The sequence below is a fragment of the Gracilinanus agilis genome, chromosome 1 (assembly GCF_016433145.1).
Source record: "Gracilinanus agilis isolate LMUSP501 chromosome 1, AgileGrace, whole genome shotgun sequence".
NCBI lineage: Eukaryota > Metazoa > Chordata > Mammalia > Didelphimorphia > Didelphidae > Gracilinanus > Gracilinanus agilis.
The window spans coordinates 201,720,958-201,729,368 of NC_058130.1; positions in this window are offsets into that span (position 1 = coordinate 201,720,958).

Genomic DNA, 8,411 nt, shown 5'->3' on the forward strand with positions numbered 1-8,411 from the left:
TAATTTATAGTCAGTTATGGATTTATTGTTTCAGATATCTGTGCTGAATGTAGTCTGAATTTAGAGGAATTACTGATACAAAGCCACAGATCAAAAGGGAAAAGGAAAAAAAGGATGGCATCCACAGGCCAAAAAACCCCAGTTCATTCCAGGGACACAGATAATGGCATAAAGGTGTGGGAGCCAATCTGGTTGGGAGTGGGAGTATACATGCAATGACAAGGGCTGCAATTCCAACAAGGACTAGTCTGGTACAAAAATAGATAACCTCTCCAGGGCCAAAATGTCCCCAAAGGTAGGAGGAATCAAACTCAATTTTGGCATGGGAAGAAACCAATGAGCCTGGAATGCCATGTCAGATCTTCTGGCCAAGGTATTATAGGTTGAAATTGACCCACCCCTAGAGTCCATTTAATTAGCATCTTGAATCTTAGATGTTCCATATAATTGTCTAGTCCCTAGAAACATCTTTCCTTGGACAACTTGGAAGTCCTCAGGACAGCTTTGAAGTGGTCTCCTAATTAGTAGATATTCTTCTCTGGTTTCAAATTGCTTTTCAAAGGTCATATAAGTTAAACATTTAAAATACCATAGGGAAAAAATACCACAAAAGAAAGAATTATTAAAGCCCTCAAAATTTTTGCAAACCCCTTTAAAAATTACATAGATGATTATCTGGTCTTGTTACTGTCTAAAAACTCTTACTTAATTTTGCAAGTATTTGTAACTCCAAATTCAAAATGCAATTCAAAATTCATTTCAATTCCCCCATTAGGAGGAGTAGAGACTGATAAGAGTCTAATTCTCTCAAAAAATATATGGTATAGAACACTTTTCATAAGATGACCTCCAATATACAAATGAATTCATTTAACAGTTACAAATGTCACTTCAATTATAGCAGAATGTCTTGTGATAGGATAAGCAAATTAATTCCAAAATAGTGCATATCAAATAGGCAATCCATTGTAAAACATGTTTATGTTTGAGAACATGCTCAATACACAAGAATCACCCATAAACCATTATGACAATGAAAAAGAATCAATGGCAGAAGAAGACACAACATTTGATTTGCAATCAATCCAAGACCTAGAAACTGACATTGACAAATAAATGAAAACACAAAAGACTTTATAACGAACTCTTGTTACCTGTAATCATTTTTATTGCACAACAAAAAAAAGAGTGAGAAAGAAGAAAAGATTAATCACGTTTCATAGACATTTGAACTTTGTTCCTGACACAAGTCAACACACCAGAACATCAGTTCCAGTGCAAGATGACAAGTGCATGGGTAACATCAAACGACACAAGTGAGGCATTGCTGACTTCGCAGATCATCACAAAGACAGCAAACCTGAGGACTACAAAAACATCCGTGATCGAATACATAATCGGCGTATGGTATGACAAACCACATTGTGAAGAGGAGCATTGGAACAGCGTTGGACCCATACATTTGAAAAACATAACTTACACCTAACAGAATTCTCACTGCATCCAACACTTTAGATTCCATCCACACAGTACATACACTTTGCAGAAGAATTCCAGTGGAGTAAGCATGTAACAAACACTTCATTACACAGAAAGGTCACACTAGACAACACATAGAACATTTTCTGACTTCACATCTACATGTGAAACATACATTTACACTTATGAAAGAAGAGCTTGTCTGCCTTAGCACAGAATTTTCCTCTTACTTTGGTTCAGACACCTTCTGCTCAAATCACCTGACATTCTTTGTAAATAATGTATATATGTAAATGTTTGCTTACTAACCCTTAGCAATAAGTTTTACTAACACACAGGGCCAGTTAGCTTGATAAGTTAGAACAGGGACAGAATTTTCTAAACTTTCTTTGTAAATACTGTACATAGCTTAAGTCTATAGTTTAACCAAAAGACTTACAAAGAATATTTGTCTTATTCTTACTAACATTTCTAACATAGGCATAAGTGTACTAACATATCCATATACTAACCTTAGGAAGATGAATTAGAATTTGGAAATTTGGATTGCAGAAATTTTTCTTAATTGATACTTTTGTTGCTAGTTCATAAAATTAGATAAATACATAGATAGAATTGATTACTTTGTTTTAGTTAGCAAATGTTAACTTTAAGACTGTGAATGTTTGCATTTAATCTGCTTTTCCTTTCTGTTTAAAATTTTTGCAAAAATGAAATCCCGTTACTTTCCTATGCCTTTCCCACAACCCATCTTAGTTTTAATTTAGACTAGTCTTAGCATAGTTAGGAGTAAGCAACCCTTTTTATTATTTTACAAAACTTAGATAGGGATAAGAGCATAGTTATAATTTAGCTTAGAATAACAGTAGTAACCCCTTAGATCTTAGCAACCAGAAAATGTTGCAAGGTGCAAATTTTCCAAAAAACATATGAGCAGATCTGTAATGCAAGGTGGCTAACAGAAACTTTTTGCTTCTGTAATTTCTAACGGTCACAAAAAGTCAGTTAAATATCTTAGAATCTTCAGAAAGTCGGTTAGAACTTAAAGCTATAAATAGAGGTGAAGTTCCAACTGACAGGGTTTTTGCCTTCTGGCTTTCGCTGTGGCTGGAGGCTTTTGCTTTGGCTTAACCTGTTGGCTTTGGCCTAATTGCTTCGACCTTGGCCTGTGCTTATTTTGTTTTGGGGAAATTTGGACCTATCTCATTTCTCTGGACCTCTCCCTGATCTCCCATCTCCATCCCTCCCCTTTCCCGAATTTCCTTTGGGTCCTAGGTGGAAGGGAGGGCATGCTGATCAGACATTGTGGGTTTAGTTTCTATAGGCTAGTAGAATATCCTCAAATAAGTTACCCCTAGTTTTAATGATTTGATAAAGACTTTATTTAAAAGGCAGTCAAATCTTCCTGACTGGGAGAGCCGGACTCTCTCTGTCTAAACCTCTCAGCGACCCATCCCCCACCCTCACCCCTCTCCCTATCAGCAGTTAGAAAACTCTGAACCCCTCTCCCCTTCTGACTGACCCTGGTATTAATAAATCCCTTGTTACCTATTCAAACCCTTTAGTGAATCATTGTGTCGAAAATTAAGATAAGGGCTCAAGGGGAAGGAATCATTTTTTTTTTTTTTATTTCTTGAGGGAAGCTGGGGGCATCCATCTTAGCAGGAAGTACCTACCTCAAGACTTCCTCCAGCCATCAGTTTGACTGGCAGGGAGGGGCCCTCTCAACTCCTCCCTCAAGAGACTTTAAAAACTAACTAGAAAAACCCTCCAGCCAAACCTAAACATTTCTTACTGGTCCTAGTTTCCTCCCTGTATTTTCTGTCTCAAGCCTCTGGGAATAAATCTGTTTGAGCTGCCTCTCCTACATACCCCATTTCCTTTTTCTCCTATATACCTTCCCTTATCTTCATTCCTCCTTCAATCACCTTATAATCTTCCTAATATCCCCATTATCCTTCCTCACACCCAAATTGCTTTCGTTTGACCCACTCAGATTACCTTTATTTACTTTTTTTTTTTTTAACCCTTATACTTTCGGTGTATTGTCTCATAGGTAGAAGAGTGGTAAGGGTGGGCAATGGGGGTCAAGTGACCTGCCCAGGGTCACACAGCTGGGAAGTGGCTGACCCCGGGTTTGAACCTAGAACCTCCTGTCTCTAGGCCTGACTCTCACTCCACTGAGCTACCCAGCTGCCCCCCTTTATTTACTTTTGATAACAATTGTAAATACATGACAGCTAACAAATTTCTTCAGACCAAGAATATTCCAACACAAGAAAACACATTAATACTAATTGCTTCTTGAATTTAAGACAAAGTTCAGCACTAATCAGATGACATTGATTTAGTCAAATGCATTTCCAAATGACCTTTAAACAGAATAACATTCATATTATCACAAGTGACGTTTAAGCTCAAATTGTTCTAGGAAAGGTATCAATCAGTGCAACATGTTTTGTCAAAGATCCAATTAATCAAAAGGTAACATATACATAGGCCAAAGAAATCACATCAGATAAATAAGACCATACTGGTTTAACTTCAAACTAGGTTAATTTAAAATGTGCTGGGCTAAATTTTATAAGCTATTGTTGTTATAAAATACCTCAATCCATTTGTAGGGCTGGTAAATCTTTTTTTTTTTTTTTTGTTATTTTAAAAAAAAATTTAATAACACATTTCTACATAAGTTTTCCAAAGTTACATGATCCAAATTGTCTCTTCCTTCTTCCCTTCCCCCTCCCAGAGTTGGCAAGCAATTTAATCTGGGTTGTATATGTATTATTATGCAAAACATTTCTGTGTTAGTCAATTTTGTAAGTGAATAATCTTATAAAACCAAACCCCCAAAACACATAATAAATAAGTGATAAGTTACATGCCTTCATCTGCATTCCTACTCCAACAGTTCTTTCTCTGGAGGTGGATAGTATTCTTTTTCATAAGCTCCTCAGAATTGTTCTGGATCATTGTATTGCTATTAATAACTAAGTCTATCACATTTGATTGTTTCACAATATTGCTACTATTGTGTACAAAGTTTTCCTGGTTCTGTTTATTTCACTCTGCATCAATCATCAATTCATGGAGGTCTTTCCAGCTCTTTCTGTAATCATCCTGTTCATCATTCCTTATAGCATAATAGTATTCCAACACCATCATATACCAAGATTTGTTCAGTCATTCCCCAGCTGAGGGACATCCCTTTAATTTTTTTTTTTTAAACCCTTGTACTTCGGTGTATTGTCTCATAGGTGGAAGATTGGTAAGGGTGGGCAGTGGGGGTCAAGTGACTTGCCCAGGGTCACACAGCTGGGAAGTGGCTGAGGCTGGGTTTGAACCTAGGACCTCCTGTCTCTAGGCCTGACTCTCACTCCACTGAGCTACCCAGCTGCCCCCCATCCCTTTAATTTTTAATTCTTTGCCTCCACAAAAATAGCAGCTATAAATATTTTTATACAAACAGATCCTTTCCTATTTTTTTTTGTATCTTTGGGGTACAGACCTAGTGGTGGTATTACTGGATCAAAGATCTTTTATAATGCTTTGGGCATAATTTCAAATTAGGACTGGTTAATCTTAAAACTCAGACAAGGCCAACATAAAGAGATTTCCATCATGCCAAAATCACAGTATAAATATCATTATCCATTGCATTTCCAAATGAACAGTTTTAAACAATTTAAATGACCTTTTGAAAAACAATTGAATTCATAACTGATTAATCAGTAACCCAAAAGAATCTAGCTTAAAAAGAAATTTATCATTTTAATACTAAGTCTAACACAGTGATTTATCAGATTCATGTCAAGCATTATTTTATCTATAGCACAAATTAGTAAACTTGGATAACTGGTTATAAGATCACATAGCTAACAAAATTCCAGTATTTTGTACTAATTACAGAGTTATCCAGCAGGGAATTTTGTTTTTTAAACCCTTACCTTCAATCAATACTGTGTATTGGTTCCAAGGCAGAAGAGTGGTAAGGGAGCTAAATGACTTGCCTAGGATCACACCTGGCTCTCATTCCACTGAACCACCTAGCTTGGCACTTCCAGTATGGAATTTTTGCATCCCACCAAGGAAATAACAATAAGTAACAAGGCAAATATACAGTGCTTACTTTACACCTGATTTTGAGTTAAGCAAGTCATAATCACTGTATCAATTTTGATTCTCACAATGACCTTGGGAGGGAGGTACTAATGACATAATCAATATTTTTCTTTCTTTCTTTCTTTCTTTCTTTCTTTCTTTCTTTCTTTCTTTCCTTCTTTCCTTCTTTCTTTCTTTCAATAGCATATCAGACTAATTGATAAATATCCAATCTTAAGGTTATTCAATTCTTCCATCATATTTTAGCATACATTGTTGTTGTTTTTAATTTTTTTAAAATTTTTTCAGTTACATGTAGAAACAGTTTTTGACAATTGTTTTTGACATTTTAAAATTCATATTTTCTCCCTCCCTCTCCTACCCTCACTTTGAGGCAGTGAATAATATGATATAGGTTATTCCCATACTTTAATGAAATACATATTTCCATATTGCTCATGTCACAATAGAAGACACATATCACACATAAGGCCTAGAGTACATGGTTGTAATGGAATACTATTGGGCCATAAGGAAAGATGAACAGGATGAGTTCAGAAAAATCTGGAAAGACTTATATGAACTGATGCAAAGGGATTTGAGCAGAACCAGGAGAACAATGTATACAGTAACAGAAATTATTATATAATGATCAACCATGAAAGACTAAAGTATTATCAGCAAAACAAGCCTCCAAGGGATGCTAGACCTGGCATTCTACCTACTGTGCTACCTAACTGCCCCATACCTTAAAAACTTTTAATCATCAGTGTGTAATATTTGCTATTTAACTACCTAATTATTGCCAGTTCTGTTGTTCACTAAGAGATGGAAGCACCAAAAACCCTTTAAGTTGCTTTAGCAATTAAAAACATTAAATATTTTTAAATACTTAATTTTAAATAAAAAATATTAAACAGGATAAGTAAATTCTGGTAAGTTTTCATAGGAGTAACACTCTTGGTAACCTAATATGGGGTTTCCTTAGGAGATATACTAGAGTAGTTTGCCATTTCCTTCTCTTGCTCATTTTGAGGCAAACAGGGGTAAGTGACTTGCCTAGAGTCATAAAGGTAGGAAGTGTCTGAGGCCATATTTGAACTCAGAATGATGAGTCTTTCCAACTCCAGGTCTAGCATTCTATCCACTGTATCACCTAATTGCCCGTCTCCTCAAAAGAAACATTATTTCATGGGATACTTGGTTTTTTGGTATTGCAATATAGATAAGTGTTTGCAAAAATATCACCATGAAAATGATTGCAGTTTTGGGACCAATATTGATTGCTTAGGAGGAATACGTAGAGAAATTCTACAAAGACTTTGATAAGGCACCCCAAAATAAAGCACCAGGTACTCTGATCATTAATACTTTAATAAAAGTGAAAAATATTGAAGATGGTGAAAGATATATGGGAAAGTATTATTCAAGAGAAAGAAATGAGAGAGGCCAAAGATTTATAGATTTCACAGAAGCCTCATTACTTTATATCATAAACACTTTCTTCAAGAAAAGACATAGTAGGCCTAGAGACGGGAGGTCCTACGTTCAAATCTGGCCTCAGACACTTCCCAGCTGTGTGACCCTGGGCAAGTCACTTGACCCTCATTGCCTACCCTTACCACTCTTCTACCTTGGAGCCAATACACAGTATTGACTCCAAAACAGAAGGCAAGGGTTTAAAAAAAAAAAAAGAAAGAAAAGAAAAGACATAGTAAGGTTCTATTCATGGTAATCACCAAATAACATTGCAAAAATGAAAGAGATTTTATGTTAATGACAGAAAAATACTTATTAGTGGTGTGAAAGCTATCTTGGATCAGTTATCTGTGCATAATCAGACATATTAAGCAAAGATCAAAATTATTAAAAAGCAAAAGGATTAATAAAAAGTATAACATTCTACTTAACTCAATCCAGAAATATTTAAACAAATAATCAGCAAAGTCAAATAGGAAACAGAGATCCAAAATGACATTGATACCAATGAAAATTCTTTTATACAGATTAATGACTATGACTATTGTCAAAATAAAACCAAAAGATCCCAGAAAATGCCTAACAGCAAATATTTTACTTACTTGATCAATTGAGAGAGATGGAGGACAAGACAATGTCTTCATTTGTTCAAGACAATTTAGATTAGAAACTTTTTCAAAAATCTTACAAAGGGTGGTAGACAATTATTAACAATGTAATCTTTTCTCTCTCTTAAAAAAACTATATTTTATTTTCCTCTATTACACATAAAAGCAATTTTTTAACATTCGTTTTTAGAAAAAAAAATTTTTAAGTTTCAAATTCTCTCCCTCTTTCCCATCCTCCTTTCCTCATTCCCTCCTGTCTCTCTCCTCTCCCTGAGATAAAAACCACTCTAACAGATTTTATATGTGTAATAATGTAAAACATTTTTCCATACTGGTGATTTTATGGAAAAGGTCTCAAATTGAAAAAGAAGAAGAAAGAAAGTGAAATATAGTACGTTTTGGTCTGCATTCAGGTGCCATCAGTTCTTTCTCTAGAGGCAGATGGCATTTTTCATCATGAATTTTTGGAATTGTCTTGGACTGCTGCATTGCTGTGGTCAGTCACAGTTCATTGAAAAAGTATTGCCATCAATGTTCTTCTGGTTCTGCTTTCTTCACTATTCATCAGTTCATATAAGCCCAGATTTTTCTGAAGTCATTCTACTCATCATTTCTTATACCACAATAGTATTCTATCACAATCATATAGTACAACTTGTTCAGCCATTTGCCAGTTGATGGACTTTTGCTGCCATAGAAGGAGCTGCAATAAACTTTTTTTTCTTAGTTGTTTGACTTGTTTTT